Raw genomic sequence first — 18,343 nt, 5'->3', positions numbered from 1 at the left:
GTATTTTGTAAACCTAAATAAAATTTAGAAAATCTGTTTGAAAATGTATGAAGTGTGGAGAGAGGAACAGGGACGGGTAATGTTACAAAAAAGAATAGCAATTTGGACTAAATGGCTATCTTAATAAGAGCTATACGCCCAAACAGCAAGAGTGGCAAGGATTTCCATTTTTGCATTAAAATGTGCATGTCACACCTAAAGCGCTGGAGCCCCTTTTCTGTGCAGTTCTGACCCGGGGCACTGCTCCTCTTCCAAGTTTCATCGGTATCTCCCATCCCGCCACCCAATCAGGGATAGCCTCTTAAACGTCCTTGGCTATTGAGCAAGTTCAGATACAGCAGTCCATGTTCGTACATGTCTCCACTTGTGCCGAGCCCCCTAGCACTGCTAAGCATTTCCTCTACACCTGTCTGTTATTTGAGTACTTTCTAAGTCCAGCTCCTGTGTCAACCCCTTGTTGCTAAGTCTGTTATTTACCTGCCTGTTACCTTGTGCTGTTCCTGACTTCCTCTGTGTCTGCAGTTACCCCTGTCTTCCGTGTCACCTGTGCCTCCTGTCGCTTCCTGTGTCTCTGGTGTTCTTCTGTGTCTCTGGTGATCCCTGTGTTACCAGTGTCTATTTCCTGGTTTTCTAGTTCTTGACTCCTGGCTTTGTTCCTGACTTTTCTGGCTTGCTGCCTGCCTCGACCCTGGCCTTCCTTGACCATTCACATACCAAGTGATTTGGTACCATGCATTATCCTGCCCACCCTGATGTGCACAAGGAACCACACTCTCACCACTGGAGGTTTTGGAGAAGACCTTGCTGCTGCTTGAATTGGGCACCTTGGCCCATATCAGGGCTTACACCACCACTGTGCAGCCCATAGTGCCCCGTAGAGATTCTATCTCTCCCAGCACGACAGCACAGCTCACAAAACATATGATCTTGAGCCTGCGCAGTGAGAGATCAAATATTACAGCCAGAAGAAAAAAGAAGACGGAGGAAGATCCAAGCTGTCTGCTCTGGGTCATATCTCATCATATCATGGGTATCTCGTATAGCCTCTGGTGTAGCCACGGCTGCTTTATTTCCGTCCACACAGGCTAATAATGTGTCTGGTTTATTGCCCTTATCATAGTATATCTGACAGGTGTTAAGCTTTTTTCTGCCTTGTCCAGTTCTAAATCTGTCAGTTGATTGTGAATTATTAAGGCCTTACAAAGGGTAGAAATAGATCTCTGATTTAAAAGATTTTTAACAGTAGTGTGTACCTTAAAAGTCCACAATTTCGATTTTCAATATAGTAGCATTTTGTGATGTTGTACCAGGTTTAGGTCTATTCTTTTCATAGCAAAATTGTAGTAATTACTTCATGCAATAAAGCACTGCAAGGGATTTTTGCATTCACTAAAGTGTACAGTGTACTCCATCCAGTTTGAGTCAGGGGGCAGGTTTAAGTCCTAGTTAATGGAAATACATTATAATATAATAATATACAAGGCGTCTGCTCCAAAATTATCTATTTTCAGAAGTGTCCACAGAAAAAGTAAGAGATATTAATTGATGGGAATGAAAGCCTCTGTCCCTCTTTTGTTGAGACACGCTATGTGCCACGCCCATTGTAACCAGTTCCAACTTTCTCTGCGTCTTCAGCTATGTTTTGCTTTACATCACTTAAATGAGAATTCTTCAATGTGGCAGTTAGAGCCTCTATATCAGCTCTAGTGGGTAAAGCCTGTATTAAACGCTGAAATTCAATGACTTTAATGAGTTCTGCTGTTGACTGGGTCTCAGTGGATCTATGATAAAGGGATCCAGAAGATGTCGAATAGCTCTTTCCTGGATGGTTACAGTTGCATGCATACCGTTCCTATGCTCCACGTCCTGCAAGTCCTATCCTGGTCTCAGTGAGCAAAGAAATAACTTTTGTCTTGAGTCTGATGGTATTGACACTGTGTTGTCCAAACCTGACTCTGGTGCCTGCAATTGGGCATATACCATTGATCTTCCTGCAACCCATTACCTGCCCAACATAAATGGTCCTTCTGCTGTCTTGGCATGCCTGTCAAGTGGGTGTTCAATAGCCCAATGGTAAGAAACTGTGAGAAAATGACCGGAGTTTAGATGAAACAACTGCTAAGCCCAAACCACACTTACCATAACTATGTTCCCTGTCTGTTTGCTTGTTTAATATTTCCCTGGTGTTGTTTTCTTTGTTCTCAAAGTAATATAACTAACAAACACTTTTGAAATAAACAATAATTTCACCCAGTAAAAAAAACTAAAAGTAAATTTGCCAGAGAAGATTAGATAGGGTTTGTCCAAATACTTTGCTACATTCTCATTGGGTGATTGTTTGAAAATGGACAAAACACAGTGGAATAAACAGAATATTGTGCATAATCAGATGTTGTTGGGAAAATAAGCAATATGCATATGTCCTGAGGGATCATTCATAAATACACCTCATAACTTGAACATTTCTCATATTTTGAACTGTTATAGAGTTTTTGCAATTTGTTTTTTTACCATTTTTTTTCTTAAACTCACTACTGAACCTAGCCTTTCTTAAAGCTAAACTCCAGCCTTACTGTTCATCTTGCACACTTGTACAGGCTCCAGAAACTGCTTGCTCAAATCATTGATTATCTATTTTACTACACACACTGTAAACAATAAGTCAGATAGGAAATGCCTCATTTCCTGATTGTAGGACATGCAGAATTATCTACTATTTCCTCTTTGCATTCATTAGATTTTAGTTGTTTCTATCATGAATGCTCAGCATCACATACTAGCATCACCATTTCCTGTTATTAGACATTAAGACACAGTACTTTACACTAACCAGGGTTTGCCTGCATTGCATAAAAAAGACTAAAGACACAGTAAAGAGGGTCAATGGTTTCAAAATAAAGTATATAATAATAATAAAAAAAGGACAATGAGGAAGAGGTGGGGGCAGGGGGCGGGTCCATCTGTTCCTTAATCAAAAGCAGCCTATCTTCTATTGCACGTAATATGTGTTTCCCTAGTAATTAATTTATTCATCCTAGAAATACAATCCACCTCTTTAAACCACCTATTTGTTCTATTTACATCATCCCTAACAGCATTCAGCCAGAGTGTCAGCAGCTCTCTATGTAAAGGCTGCATCCCCCTCCCCTCTCCTCCACTATCAAGGCAGCTGTAAGGGCGGAAGTGATTCTCCCTGCCCTCACAGCACAGACTAAGTTTAATACTGGCATTGATGATCATCTTGTAAGAGTGGATGTTGTCTCCTTGTCACTTCCAGATGCTAATCTCCACTACACATTTAAAAGACCATGCAGCAACTTTCTCCTTGCTGCTGGTCTTCCACAATAGTACCACCATCAGGCTTCTCTTTACAGACACTATTATTACCATCTATAGGTAGGGTTTTTTCTTGAGACAGCTGTCCACTTTGTTTCTCTTTATTACAGTACTGCATCCCCCTGCAGTTAGGTATTTTGAACCTTCTGGTAAATGCTTTTTTATTGCTACTATTCCCCATCTATATATTTAATATTTATAATATTTTTCAAATATGCATAGAACTTCCCTATCACTTATATGATTTTCCCATGAAAACTCTGTTACCATATTACTTCTCAACACTATTTTCCCCAATGAATACTGTTTTATTTTAATCTAAAGAGGACAATATGTAAATACCTTCATTATTTTCAGTTCCCAGCGTTTACTGTGGGATCATATCCCAATTGAATCAAGGTAGTAAATTCCACTATGCAAATTTATTCCAAGCAATCAATTGTACAAATGTACTAAGTACATATGTTTTATAACCTTTTCTATACCCCCTTTCACTCAGTTACCATTAGAGCTCTATGATGATAAATGTCACCACTTATTATTCCCAGTATGAGGGGGTGCTGAGAAGTTCCCGGCCCAGAAAGAAGAGAGCCAGAGGTTTGAAATAACACATTTATTCAACATTTTCCCCCCTGAGACTGATGCACTTGGTACAGCATAGTTGCAGCTTTTCTAGACCGTTCAAATAAAAGTCATTTGGTTGGGCCGCAAATCAGCTCTCAGCAGCATTTTTGACATCAGAAATGTCCTCAAAACGTTGCCCCTTCAAGTGTTTCTTCAAATTCAGGAACAGATAATCGTCCGAAGAGGCCAGGTCAGGTGAGTAGGGGGGATGGTGGACCAATTGGAAACCCAGGGTGTTCAATTTGGCAGCCACAACGTTGGACGTGTGCGCAGGTGCATGGTCCTGCAAAAAAAGGATCCCTTTGGTCAACTTTCCATGGCATTTCGTCTTAATTGCCTCCTTCAGCTGGTCCAGGAGGTTAGCAGTTTCTGGGTTCAGAACTTTTTTGGCCGCAGGGACCCGCTGTGGCGCCATTTCTTTGACTCTTCCTTGGTTTCATGATCATAGATGTGGAACCAGGTTTCATCCTCAGTCACTAACTGTGCAGATTCAAATGGGCCAAAACAGCTTTGGATGCTTCAACTCATTCCTTCTTCAACTCATTCCACTTCGCTGAAAGCTTGCGCTTGTCTAGGATAGTTTTGATAAGAAACCCAACACGCACCCGTGGGATGTCAATTATCTGGGCTATCTTTTTTGCGGATATTCGCCGCGCCTCAAGAATCAGCTAATAGACAGCATTGCAGGTTGCCAGGTCAGTTGAGGTTGGGAGCGCCCACTGCGGGGCTCATCTTCAACGGTGAAATGCCCAGTCTTGAAACGAGATATCCAGGTTTTGAGGTTTTGACAGTGCTGTAGGAAGGACACTTCTCCCCCAGTGTTTGTGACATCCCAGTGTGAATGTCCTTTGCTGACTTTCGCTGGAGATACAAAAACTTCATGACGGCCCGTAACTCCAACGACGTGAAACTTGCTTGTGCCTCTGCCATCACAGCTTCTCACTAAAAGAAAAAACAGTTTTAGGAATTGCAAAGACCTGATAATTGCACAGTTACATAATAAGATGTCATATGTCCCCACACATTTTTCTATTTCACCTGGAAGGGGGCAAAGCCAGGAACTTCTCAGCACCCCCTCATATCTTTCCCATTTATCACCTTTTCATTTACCAGCGTTATCAACTCCCTTTTTGAAAGCAATTAACTGTAAGTACATTTCATCTTGTCCCAGCGATGTACCATTATCACAGGACTAATTAATAACTATATTTCTATTTTATTTATTTCATTATATCCCAGTATCAGTTTAAAAAAAATTTAAAATTATCACCCCATATTACCATTCATCAGTTTAAAAAAAATTAAAAAATTATCACCCCATATTACTATTCATTATGCAAATTATTTATTCATGTGTATTTTCCATTTATTATTTACATATATCATCATTGGTGGACCTTTGTTTTCAGTTATATATATTTTTCTTGATTATCCACCATTACCATCAGTATATTGGTAGACTGGTACAATTACTTATCTTATTTGCCATTATGTATATTTGTAATATATATATATATATATATATATATATATATATATATATATATATACAGCATGTCTTTATCTCTTCTCTTTGGAATATATGTATTCCTTGTATACTTAGTTATTCACCTAGCTTGCTATAATGTGTATTCTTAATATTTATATACACATTGTGTCCACACATTCCCTTTTATGATATGTGTAGTCTTTGTATACAGTGTACAGTCTGAATGCTACAAGCCTGTTCAGGCGAAACGCGTCGGGGCACATTACATTGCTTACTTTTTTGCCATTACTACGACTAACTTGGACTACACTCTTTCTAGATCTCTTGGTACAAATACTAGCCTCCTCTGCTTGGACAAGCATCAAAAGGAGATGGACCACCATAATATTTATGTTATAATATTGTATGATATGTGTATTGTATGCCAGTAACATAACTCACTTAATATTATTATCCAGCCTCTAAAACCCCGCGTTTGTCTCTTTTTCTCTACGACTTAAATAATAAAAAAGTTGTTTGTTTAATAATATCCTGAGTGTGTTAAGGAGAAGGGAGTGATTACCAAGAAATTAGGCATTTTCTGCAAACTTTTCTATAAACTATGAAATAAGGTAGATTAAACAATGAAACTTCAAGGCTACATGGTCACAAAAAGAATACATTCACAAAGACATGCCATTTTTCTCTTGTCTAGTCTACCATGGAGTATAAACCCTGACATATTTCTGGAAAGGGAATTATTAGCAAACAATAAAATGTAGTAGAATATGAAAAACCATGGTATATAAACTCTAACAAATAATAAAACATTATTATGGTACTGCTATTGCACATAATTGCTATTTTATTGTCTTAAGATACTGATATTCTCTGAGTCTCTCAAACACACACATACAACATACCAAAAGTAAAAACTTCATGGTAATAACACTCTCCACCAAGTGGCAAACATCACCTTGTTATCATAAAAAAACATACACATTCCAGTGTGCAGCATGAAAACGTCTGGCTCATAAAAGGTCTAGAACACCCTCTAGTGAACAGGTAAAATAATCACTACAACCATACCATAAGTGCTGAGTATAGTAAAAAAAATGCCAATTAGATCCTCTGTAATATTGTAACACATACACTCCTCTCTTCAAAGAGAGGACATGTATGTGTGTGGATTTATACTTTGTTTACAGCAAAGGTAATTTTTCTTAAAGCTAATACTGGTCAATCGGCTCCATGGGCTCAGCAGAGCAGCTGTTTTTCCCAAGGCTCCATGGGCTCAGCAAGGTGGCTATTTTCCCAAAGACACCTGGAAAGTATCTAGAGGCAAAACTTACTAACCAAAGCAGACATTGATGAAATGGCATCATATATAGAAGGCTCATGCATTGATCAAATAACAAACGTGAGAGAAGAGATTGACAAAGTAATAATGAAAATAGAGCATTTTAAAATATCAATCATTTTTTTTTTTGCCTACACTAATTCCTCTTTTATCAGTATGACTTATATGGAGACCTTTAATAAAATACTAACGGTATAGTACCGAGTTCCTACAGTATGATATGCTATCTACCAAGAGGTGACTGATCGTTGTTGGAAATGTGAAGATCAACGAGACTCTCTTGTCTATATTTGTGGAGCTGTTTTAAGATTCAACCGTTCTAGCGCAGGGTTCACGTGAAATCCGGGATACGGGAAAAGCCTTTTGGACTTTGGGTCCATGGTCTCCCTACCTTATAGTAGAAATCCTACTCTGCCCTTCTTACCACCCTGAAGTTTCCTGTTCCTCTTTTTGTTTCTCATGTAAGCTCTTTCTGTCTTATTTTTTTATTTCCCTCTATCTGTTCTTCTTTCCTATCTCTACTTAACCTGCTAAATAAAATAAAAACCCACAGAACCATTTGATTTAATCTTTCCTCTTCTAAGAAACCAGTTTAAAGCTTTGCTATTGTTATTTTATGGAGTTTAAGTATGGTGACACAAGATGTATAGTTCACCTTTCTTCATTTGAATAGGTTTGGCATGGTTCATCTTTATATTTTAATTGTCCTATACTGGCTGTGCTATGGGAATGTTATTGTATATTCTGTAAATTTTATTAATAGATTATTAAAACTAAATATTTTATTAAAGGTAAATTAAACAAAAACTCAATCAATAAAATATAAAGGGTTTGAAGGTATGAATGACTTCTGGTTAACACAGCTTGTTCATAACAATAAATAAGTCAGAGATTTGCCATATGCCGCACATGGAAGAGCTGATGTGCCTGCAATGTCCTGTCAAAGTTATCACAGTGTGTGGGCTTCAAAAGAAACACCGTCACTTTCACTGAAATGCTGTCACTAATTTCCACCTCCTTGTGGATTACCTTGTGGTCACCTCCTTAAAAATATCATAATTCTGAACTCAGTCTGGGTGACCTATTAGTTCTGTGAAAAGATGCCCAACCCCCAGAACCTTTTACTGACAGCATGCTTTGGCTTGTGCAGCCTCTGCAGCATAACCAATATTGAACTGAAATGAAAGCAGCTGTAAAGCCAGTAGTTTTACCAAGCTGGCATTAGAACAATGATTCAGCCTCTATGAAGACACTTGGCTTGAAAAGAATTCTGCTGAAGACAGTGGGATATGTAGAATTCAACAGAGGGCCAACGTATGCCTTAGTATGGAAATATTTACTTTTCCCTGTTTTTGTGTGGCATATTCTAAGCCTCTGAACCCAATCTATGTCAATAGGGCTGCAGATGTGGTGAATGTTGAAGGGGAGAGATCTATAAAGTGGGGATTGAAAAGGAGGAGTGCATGCCTTTAGCTGCCAGCTTGTCTCATTGAGGTACTGCTCTCATCAAGATCTGTGCTGCATACTCCTGTTTCTAACAATGTTTATAACTATAGCAATAGTTAACCCTGGCTGAATAAACCTCAATGATGGTAAAATAGGTGTTCTACGATGGCAGAATGATCACTGTCAATAACAGGCAGACTGGCAGTGGAGGATGTGTAGGACTACTTGTCCTCCTGCTTCAACACCCAGACCATGTACAAGCAATCTTAACTATTTTCAAAATATAACAAAAATATTTTTCTATTGTTATTGTAAAATTTTCTATTTTAGTACACTAGATTTGCATTCTCTCTGTCCACTTGTTAATCTTACAAGGAGACACACTGAGTCTAAGATGCTGGCCATTCTCATGAACCAGATCCAGAGATGGTTGATCCCTTAAAACCTCCAGATAGTGTGAGGGTAACAACATGCTGGTGTCCACTCACATGCCTTGCTCTGAAGGAATTCTCAACCTTGTAGCACAAGCACACCTACCTAGGGTTGGGTGAAATTAAGGAGAAGGCAGACATAGCTCCTATTCTCTTCAGCTGCCTTCACCGTGTTGTTGTTAAGGCTGCAGTAGCACCACTGCCTACCACACCAAAGGCTAGTGTTGGACTGCGTGATGGGGGGAAACTCCCCCATCCACCTGCTCAAATCCAGTTAAATGCAGTCAAATTGATTGGGAAGCGTTTCATAATACAAATGGACAATGACCCATAACATACAGCCAAAGCAACCCAGGAGTTTATTAAAGCAAAGAAGTGGAATATTCCTGAATGGCCAAGTCAGTCACCTGATCTAAACTCAATTGAACATGCATTTCACTTGTTGAAGACTAAACTTCAGACAGAAAGGCCCACAAACAAACAGCAACTGAAAGCTGCTGCAGTAAAGGCCTGGCAGAGCATTAAAAAGGAGGAAACCCAGCATCTGGTGATGTCCATGGGTTCAAGACTACAGGCTGTCAGTGCCAGCAAAGGGTTTTCAACAAAGTATTAGAAATTAACATTTTTTTTCAGCTTTTTAATTTGTCCAATTACTTTTGAGCCCCTAAAATGAAGTGATTGTGTTAAAAAAAGGCTCACATTTTTATGCAATTTTTGTTCAACCAACTGAATTAAAGCTGAAAGTCTGCAGTTCAACTGCATCTGAGTTGTTTCATTTAAAATGAATTGTGGTAATGTACAGAACTAAAATTCGAAAAAAGTTGTCTCTGTCCAAATATTTATGGACCTAACTGTATATGCATTTTATATTCAATATTTGCTACCAATCATCATTTCAGTTTACCATATATAAAATATATTTTATTTGCCATTTACTAGGATATATTATGATATATAAGATGAAATGTTCAATTCTACCATTGTTTTTGTACAAAAATTATTAAGTCACTATATATTTTATGTGTACTATTAGGTCGCTTTATTTGTCTGTTTTTTTGTTTTTTTGTCCGCTATACACTTAGATGCTATCAAGTGTTTATTGCTTCGGTTAACGTTCCGCTAAGGAAGCCTACACCAGGACAAATGCGTCGAGTATTATGACCTTACTTACGTATGCGACTTTTTGCGATCTATCACACATAACAAAAAGAGTAGAAGGATACTGTCTAGTGCATATATGACTAAATCTATAAAGAGAATGAATCTACTGAAGAAGTAGTCATTAGTTGTTTTCTGTATTATGAGAAATTATTACTAATACAATTTACTGTTTGCCAAAAAACCCTTCCCTTTGTTTGTTTCTCACTTATCTTTGTATCGAGGGTTGGCAGCAAAGCCCGTTTGAGGCAGTATTTGATACATTATTACATGTATACCCTCTCTTTACTTATCCACATTTTATGCATTACATAGAATGTGTTGAGCCATGGAAAGGTGACCAGAGGATTAGTCAGGGACAAAAGTATGTTATCCTCATAAAGCACAATGAAAACATTTTCTGAGAAGAGCCCACACTCATCTATTCTATTTATAATTGCCATTGGACCAGCTGTCTAGCTCAACAGAAAAATTGGGACATTACCAGAAATAAAGCGGTAGGACACATTCAAAAACATACATTTGCAGATGCAAGCCTCTGTCTTGCTGGGAATGATTTTATACCTAGATAAACCGCCAAGGAGCCCACACTCATCTATTCTATTTACAACTTGAAACTTGATCTTAACAGTAGGAACAGAGTCAAATGAAGGGATTGCTTGAAATAAAGGTCCCTTAACACCTATAGCACGTAATACACAAACCATGAATAGCCAACTTAACCTATCAAAGGCCTTCTCCATATCCAAACTCAGAGAAAGTGCTCCTTGGCCAAGATTAGATCAATAGCCTGGCTAGTATTATCAGCCCCCTGATGGCCAAGAATAAATCCTACCTGATCTTTCAAAATAATGAAGGGAAGCAGACAGCCCAACTGTGTATCCAGTTCTAGTGAAGAGCTTCAGGTTTGAATTTAGGGGAGCAATAGCTAGCGGGATCACACGGGTGTGGGAGATATACAAGTGAAGCATATGAGGAAGGATCGCTGAGCCCTCCATGAAGCTGGAGGAACAAGAGTAGTGCTAAAGGTATTAAAAATAAGTAAGTCAAACCATAAGGACCGGTTGCTTTATGTGAATGCAGTCACTTAATCATCACTGCCACTTCTTCAGGTATTAATTGTAGTAGAATGATATTATTTACAGCAGAAGCAGTCTGAGATGGCAGGGCTCAGCAAGACAAATACCAAGCTATGCAAAAATGCAGCTGAGGGCCAATTTGTTGCTGGTAATCATGTAGAGTGATAAAAAGATTAGTATAGTAGTCCCCAAACATCTTGGCACTCTCCACTGGGTCATACTGAATGTTGCCCTGCATATTCTTTAGAGCCCTAGGAACCACTGCTGCTACTATATCTCTTGGCATGCTCCCCAGTAGGAAGTACCTTACTGACCTTATCATAATGCCCTGCTGAGTATAAAAAGGAGACTGCTTCACCCTAACCAGTTTCAACCCTCCGAATCCAATTCTCTTAAATAGTTTTATTTATTTTCCTTATAGTCTGCACTTCAACCACTTTTCGTAGAGTAGTAACAGAAAGGCACTTTGGCAAGCACATTCAAGAGCTCAAACAGTAGCCTAAAATTTAATAGAATTGTATTTAGTGTTCTATGTGTGACCTATAAAGTCCCATACATCTATTGGCAATCTAGAGGAACTCAAACCACTGAAAGAAGAACTAAACTTAGGAAAAAAAAGATCCTTTGATCAACAATAGTTTTCCATAATTAGGTCCCGCGCCATCCTGGAATCCTCTTTCATGGGTTGTCTACCCTTTTATGTAAAGTAAACATTTTGGTGATAGGTCCACTTCAAAACTTTTTGACAACCAAATCAAACCTAGAGTATCTAAACATATTTACCATATGTTCAAGAGCAAAGAGTGTCCTTAATGTACCTCAAATAGCTAAATATTGCCTAAGAACAAGAGTACCTAAACTATCCATGCTACATGCAACTATCCATGCTACATGCCAATCAGTATGGAAGATTCCAACTAGGAATAGTAGAAGGAAAAAGATGGAATGGAGACACGTGACAGGTGGATACCTGTGAACTGGAAAGTGAATGTTCAATAAAGAATCTTGAAAGACAACTGTAACTCAATATGGCTAGCAGTAGCCAAAAGCATTATAAAGTATTGTCTGTGCACTAGCCTGCATATGAACAGGACATTATTGGAGTCTGGCAAGCAAAGATGGCTGAATATTCCAAACCTGGGACAGGGCTATGTGAAGATACTGACACTGGCAAAGGAGCAAATTGAGAAGAGTTCAGTTCAACACAAAAACCAACTTCTATTGTAGAAACAAAAAAGCTGAATGTCAAAGTACATATTTGACATTTTTAGGATTTTGCATGTTAATTTCAAAGCCCCTGAACACTAAATTGCTAATGTTTTCTGAAGGCTGCATGGGAACATGTCCCACAAGAAACAAAATGTAAAAAAGCATGTACATTTTCTATAAATCAATGTAAATAATATTAAAATGATATGAGTATTTGCTTGTAGAGAAGAGAAAAGAGGGGGAAAATATTTTTATCAGGTTATGCCAAGCCTATATATATGAAACAATTCAAAAGGAGAAGAAAGAAGAAAGGCTTTTTTGGCATATTCAGATACAGTTTACTTATAATGTAATATTGCTACAGAGTAAAGATTAATCTGTACTCTGTAGCAATACTACATTATACGTAAACTGTATTTGAATATGCCAAAAAAGCCTCTCTTCCTTCTTCTTTTTTTGAATTGTTTTTTTGAATTGTATTAAAATTAATATTATATTAGGAATGTATTGACTAACCAAACCTGTCTTCTTTTTTAATGTTATACTAATGACAGACTATTTTTTCCTGGAATCAACATTATGTATCAATGATACAGAATAGAGCACTCATGAACTGAAAAATGAACTCTGCCTTTTGGCACTCCTGCATCATTCCATTCAGAACACTTTGGGTGTGTTAAAAAAGAAGTGAATCAAACATTCACAGAAACATTTCCTGGTGGAGATGCTTCCAGGTCCATTTGATCAATGGCAGTAATTAATTCTCTAACTGGGAATGTTTCAGTGAAAGCCAAGCTGGATTCACTGCTTTATAAAAAGACCCCTTTGTGTGCACTTGTTAAATAAAAGTTATTGAGAAACATTAGTTGGAAATGTATTTTCAAAATGTGTCCTTCTTTTGTTCTTAACCTATATTTAGTACCCCAATGAGTAACCTTCAAGTTTTCAAAACCTTTATAGGTGGGTGACTGTTCTGTCTGCCCAAGCTTTTTTGAGCAGCTGGATGCAAGTGGAGGTGTTTGGATGGCAAAACGACCCTGTATAAATGCTTGTAAATGTTTAAAGCCTGCACAAAAAACAGACTCATTTGTTTTCATTTAAACTATTTTTACAAGGCAATTTCAAGCTTTTTCAGGCTCTAAAAATGCTTACAAAAGTCTGGAAAACAGCCCCGAACATACCCTTAGTTGCAGGCCCACAGAAATCTACATGAAAGCCTACTGAGTATTTGCTGGCAAATAGATGCTAACACAGAGGAGTGTCCACAGCAGAAGCATGCCAGCTCACAAACATTAGACCTAAACGTCTCTGAATCGATGGAGGTAATTGTAATTCCAACTTACCACAACACCATATTGAGCTTTAAAACTTAAAGTTGTTCTTATGAGAAGAACTCCAGTAACTTTCAGCTTTAGAGAAAATCAACACTTACCTCCATGGTAGGCTTAGTTAGAACTACTGCCACAGCTCCCCCACCTGTTCAGCTGTATACCACATTCTTCCAGCCCCTGGATAGTACACAAATCTCCAGGTACCTCAAACGTGTAAAAAAAAATAAATAAATAAATTGCTCTTTATCTTTAATTTTGATTTGACTTGTTGCAGCTGAACAGTGAAAACATTTTGTAGCACCTCTAGGGAAGAATACCATGGAAGTAAGTATAACTTACACAGTACCTCTTCGAAGTTAAGTGTGAAGATTATTGGAGTTATCCTTAAAGAAGGACATAAACCCTGCCTGGTATGGGTGAGCTTTGACATAACGATTGCACACACTTAACATGTTGTAGGTGCCCTAAAGCGATGATAGGGCCAGGAATGTTGGCACTGCATTTACCAAAGCCACCATGTTAACCATCTTTCAGGTCCATGGCAAACCCTATATGGTCACTAATGGTGTAACTTCTGAGCTACATTGGCCCTGGCATCTGACTCTATATGCAGATTGCATATAGAGCCACGCTCTACATGGCGCATGTTCTGCAGAAAAAAGAAATCTGCCAGGAACCAAGAAGGGGATTTATTATATCCTTTCTGCTAGGGACCTTTGCTTCTGGTGATTTTTTGTGTAGTAAGTTTAGGTCCACTTGAAGGGGTTTAAAGTACAAAAGACTGCAAGCAAGCAAACTTTAAGGTATTCTGTCATGGGAGAAGCTTGAGGGCTGACATACCTGGTTTTTTTTTGAAAGTGTTAGTTACCTGGCTATCCCTTACTTCAGTACTTCAAGTCACAAACCTGAAACATTCATGCTGTAAATGAGTGTCAAAAATTGTCAAAAACGTTGTTAAAGCATAATTAAAACAGTTAAGCTAATGCATTTACATGATGTCCAACTACCAACTTTTTTAGGAGGCCAGTAATGGCAGCCTCCTATGCATCTTTCATGACAGTGTCTTTTTAAGGTGATGTGCCCGAAATAGTTCAAAATATATTTATAATGGGAGCTCCCATAATTTTAATTTGACAAATTGTAAATAAAATGTATTTGACATAGAAGTGATCTCTGTAATACTGGCATTTATTTTAGCTTTGTAGGACAGGACAGGAAGTTATACACTAGACTGGCAGACCTAAAGTAATTGTAATTTGACATATGATGTGCCATAATAAATTAAAATATATCATTCTGGTAAATTCTAGACTGTATATGCAAAGTTTTCTAAGACACATTAGCTCGAAGAAAAATATCAACGAAATGAATAATGACAATGAAAAAAAAAACATGCGTTATAAAAAAAATAAAAGGAGTAAAGGTACTATCTGTATCTGCTGCGTTTGAAAAAGCATGTTTCAGAACATAGAGTGCGGTTTCCTCCTCCTGCTTCCCATCCACCTTCCTACCATCCTTTTGCTTTACAAATGAAGTGTGTGTGTGAATGTCTGAGTGTGTGTGTGAGTGTGTGGGTGGGTGTGTGTGATCAATAAATGGAGGCTGTAAAATTGTAAGGGATCGTCTGAAAACACCATTATAACGCATTGCACAATTCTGCTGTAATACAAGTAAATCGCTTAGCAATACAATGTTTTTGTATCATGACTGCGTCATGACTGCTCTTGATTATGGATTCAATCGATAAATAAAAGCATATTTAGAAGACAATATATGCATATGCAAATATTTATGCAGGCTCACTCTCATAGTAAAAAAAAGGCACGACATCATCTATGAAAAAAATGCAGTGGCGAGTACAGCCGTTTAAATGATTCTTACCGAGAGCTGTAGACGGTTCTCCTGGGTGTTATCACAAAAACAAAGAAAGGGAATATTTATCAGTTAGCGCCGTTGAAAGAAGCTGGTATCAATGGGCGATCCTGACCTTGCAGAGATGCAAAAGCTGCATCCTCCCTCTTGCCGTGTGTCTGCTCATTGGAATAGCTAATTACACCATCCAACGCCTCGATTTTCTCTGTATTACTCCTCTTATACTTTGCACGTATTTAGATGAGAATTTCAATATTCCACCAGGCCTTCTCCTATATTGGACATAAAAATCGTAGATTGTCTTTAGAACGGTTTCTTTCATATCCCAGCCATATATACGGTATTTGTCAGAACATAAAGACGAGAGAAGATGCATCTGCTTCTGCGTGGTGGTGCTGATGAGGAGATGTCGCTCCACTCAATTGGAGGATATCGCCTTTACCACCGCCCTCTTGTCCAAATTATGAGCAAGGCAGTGGGTGGAGCCAAGTGCTACAAGCTCAGGGCTAGGTTTACCACTATGGATGCCGTAGCTGTATGATCACAACGACTCCAAAGGGTGAGCGCAGAACACCAATGCTCGCCATGTATTACATAACGGATACATGTTTTATTTTTTAAATCATGACTTGTATGATTGAGATTATGATTATATGACATGTATATATATTTTTATATATATATATATATATATATATATATATATATAAATATATATATCAGTAAAGAAAGTCAGTATTAAAAAAAAACATGTCTCTGTTATGTAATACACGGAAAAGTATATATATATATATATATATATTTATTTATTTATTTATTTATATATATATATAGAGAGAGAGAGAGAGAGAGAGAGAGCAACGTTGGTTATTAAATTGCTTGCTTTGGATGTCTTCTGATAGGTTTCGCTGGTGACGTCACACTTATCTCAACGTCCAGTGTAGCTTTACTAAAGCAGACAATCACACACAAAAAGAAAAAAAATGAATCGTAGGGCAAAAGTAGTGTTAAGTGTAGGGCGATCTCTGCAAGTTGGCGAAATATATCTATAATATTAAGACATTCCAGCACTGGACTTCTGGCTCTCAGCAGAAAATTGTGGGGTGGGGGCAAATTTTACTGTGAATCGCAAAATAAGGGATGTTGAGAAAATCCAATAGTTCTAAATAACAGATGCATATCATTGGGTAAAATAAAACAATATTGTTAGTAAAGACATGGTATTTGAAATAAACAAATAATGTTCTGAAACATGTTAGTTAGTTAGTTAGTTTGAAGGATTTGAAGACTACTGATCTGCTTACATGCATCTCAATGGAATTAAAGATTTAGGCAACTACCACACTATGGGTTTCCAATTATCATGACAATCAGTAATATGTATCAAAACACTCTTGGGAAAAGAAAAGGTATACATATGAGATATCATATATTTGTTTCATTTTTAACAGCTGTAACAGCCCAGGGACCGTGGGAACCTGCACCCTCGACTACAATGGAATTCGCGAAATCAGTTTGCCGAAATTTCGCGGACCCATTGGAAGTTCGGGGCAATTTTCGCGAGACTCTCAGAGGCATTCTTGCTCATCCTTACCATTCACACATTATAGAGCACCCACATTGTATCGGTAAGGCAATGCCCACACATAGACATGCAGTCATGAAGAGTATACCTGCACATTGCATTAGGCCCGCATTCATTTTAATTGGCTGCTCAATGTACGTAAGCAGTCCAAAAATACACTGCCACCGTATAAACACACAATAATGCACTATAGTGCAGCACAGTAGACAGGAGAAGGTGGCGTGTTCTTCAGAATGTTTGAGTATTGCACTAACATTACCATAACACAAATATATATATTGGCTTTTAGAACTTGTTTTAGACAGGCAAGTATTTAGGAGCAGTCCTTCAAGCTTTGGAAATGATCAGTAAATGCCTCCCTTTTTTCTGTCTTTAAAGCAAATTAGGTATTACACACAGAAGTACATGGGCATATCCACAGCTTCTTATCAAAAATATTAGATTTTGCACCTTTTTCAAGGAATTATCAGTTACACTACCAATGAGTTAAAACACATTTAAATATAATTCTAAATGACTTGCCTATCAAGCGTTTCAACAAGCATTTCCAGACTTTCTGTTCCACTGGAGAATGCTTTCTATCGTAAACTGGCCCACAATGCTCCAGGGGATGGCGGTCGTTATTCTGCATTCGGCAGGCTACATACTCTATGGTGGTGAGCTCATACTGTACATACAGCTGATTCTATTTTAAAGAGATTCCATTTTACTATTAAGTAAATACTCTCTACTATTTATTTTACTATTAAGTTGATAAGAACTGTTTACAGAGCTTTGAAGCGTGTTGGCAGCAATACTGGAATGTTGTAAATGGCTGATATTGTTAGAAATGTTCTTTTTTATGTTTGTTTGTTTATTTGATAATTGATAAAGTTAGCTTTTACTGGGAAACACATATACTGAAGAAGGCTAACCAGAAACAAGAGGCTTATACTGTCATCCACAGAAGTAAGACACTAGGTGCGCAAAAAATGCAAAATTGTTGTCATACTTTTATACCTATGGTATTGCTTGCTACGTCCCGATTGTATGCTGTCAGGAGGATTTACAGGAAGAAAGGAAAACTGTTGTCATACTTACCTGTAATTTTCATTTTCTGTACACTCCTCCTGACAGCATACAACTGGGTTAGTTTGGCCCCTTGATCTACATAGGATTACCTTACCAAAGCTCTAAAATTAACCTCCCTCTCCCCTGCAGGTCTCCTTTAACAAGCTCATGACATGACAAGAGAGGGAAATGTTCTGTCAGGAGGAGTTTACAGGAAAGAAAAAGTACAGGTAAGTATGACAACAGTTTTCCAATTTCCTGTCTTTCCTCCTGATAGCATACAGCTGGGATGTAGCAAGCAACACCATAAAGGCAGGGGAAAAACAAACAATGCCACAGAAACAAAGTTACACTTTAGAAAGAGCCACTGGAAGCCCCAAAGTGGGCTGAAGCT

General features: G+C 38.0%; 1 protein-coding gene across 1 annotated transcript in view; it reads right to left on the bottom strand.

Annotated features, from left to right (window-relative positions):
- The window catches only part of CTNND2 (catenin delta 2), a 538,472-nt gene extending 522,766 nt beyond the window's left edge, over positions 1-15,706 (bottom strand). Inside the window, exon 1 of the mRNA XM_072413368.1 lies at positions 15,324-15,706. The gene's annotated coding sequence lies outside the window, so the exon portion shown is untranslated. The remainder of the gene's footprint in view (positions 1-15,323) is intronic.
- Positions 15,707-18,343: the final 2,637 nt, after the last annotated feature.

Source organism: Pyxicephalus adspersus, chromosome 5, assembly GCF_032062135.1.
Source record: "Pyxicephalus adspersus chromosome 5, UCB_Pads_2.0, whole genome shotgun sequence".
NCBI lineage: Eukaryota > Metazoa > Chordata > Amphibia > Anura > Pyxicephalidae > Pyxicephalus > Pyxicephalus adspersus.
The sequence above is the reverse complement of the archived record's forward strand: the minus strand, read 5'-3'. Positions and strand labels throughout refer to the sequence as shown.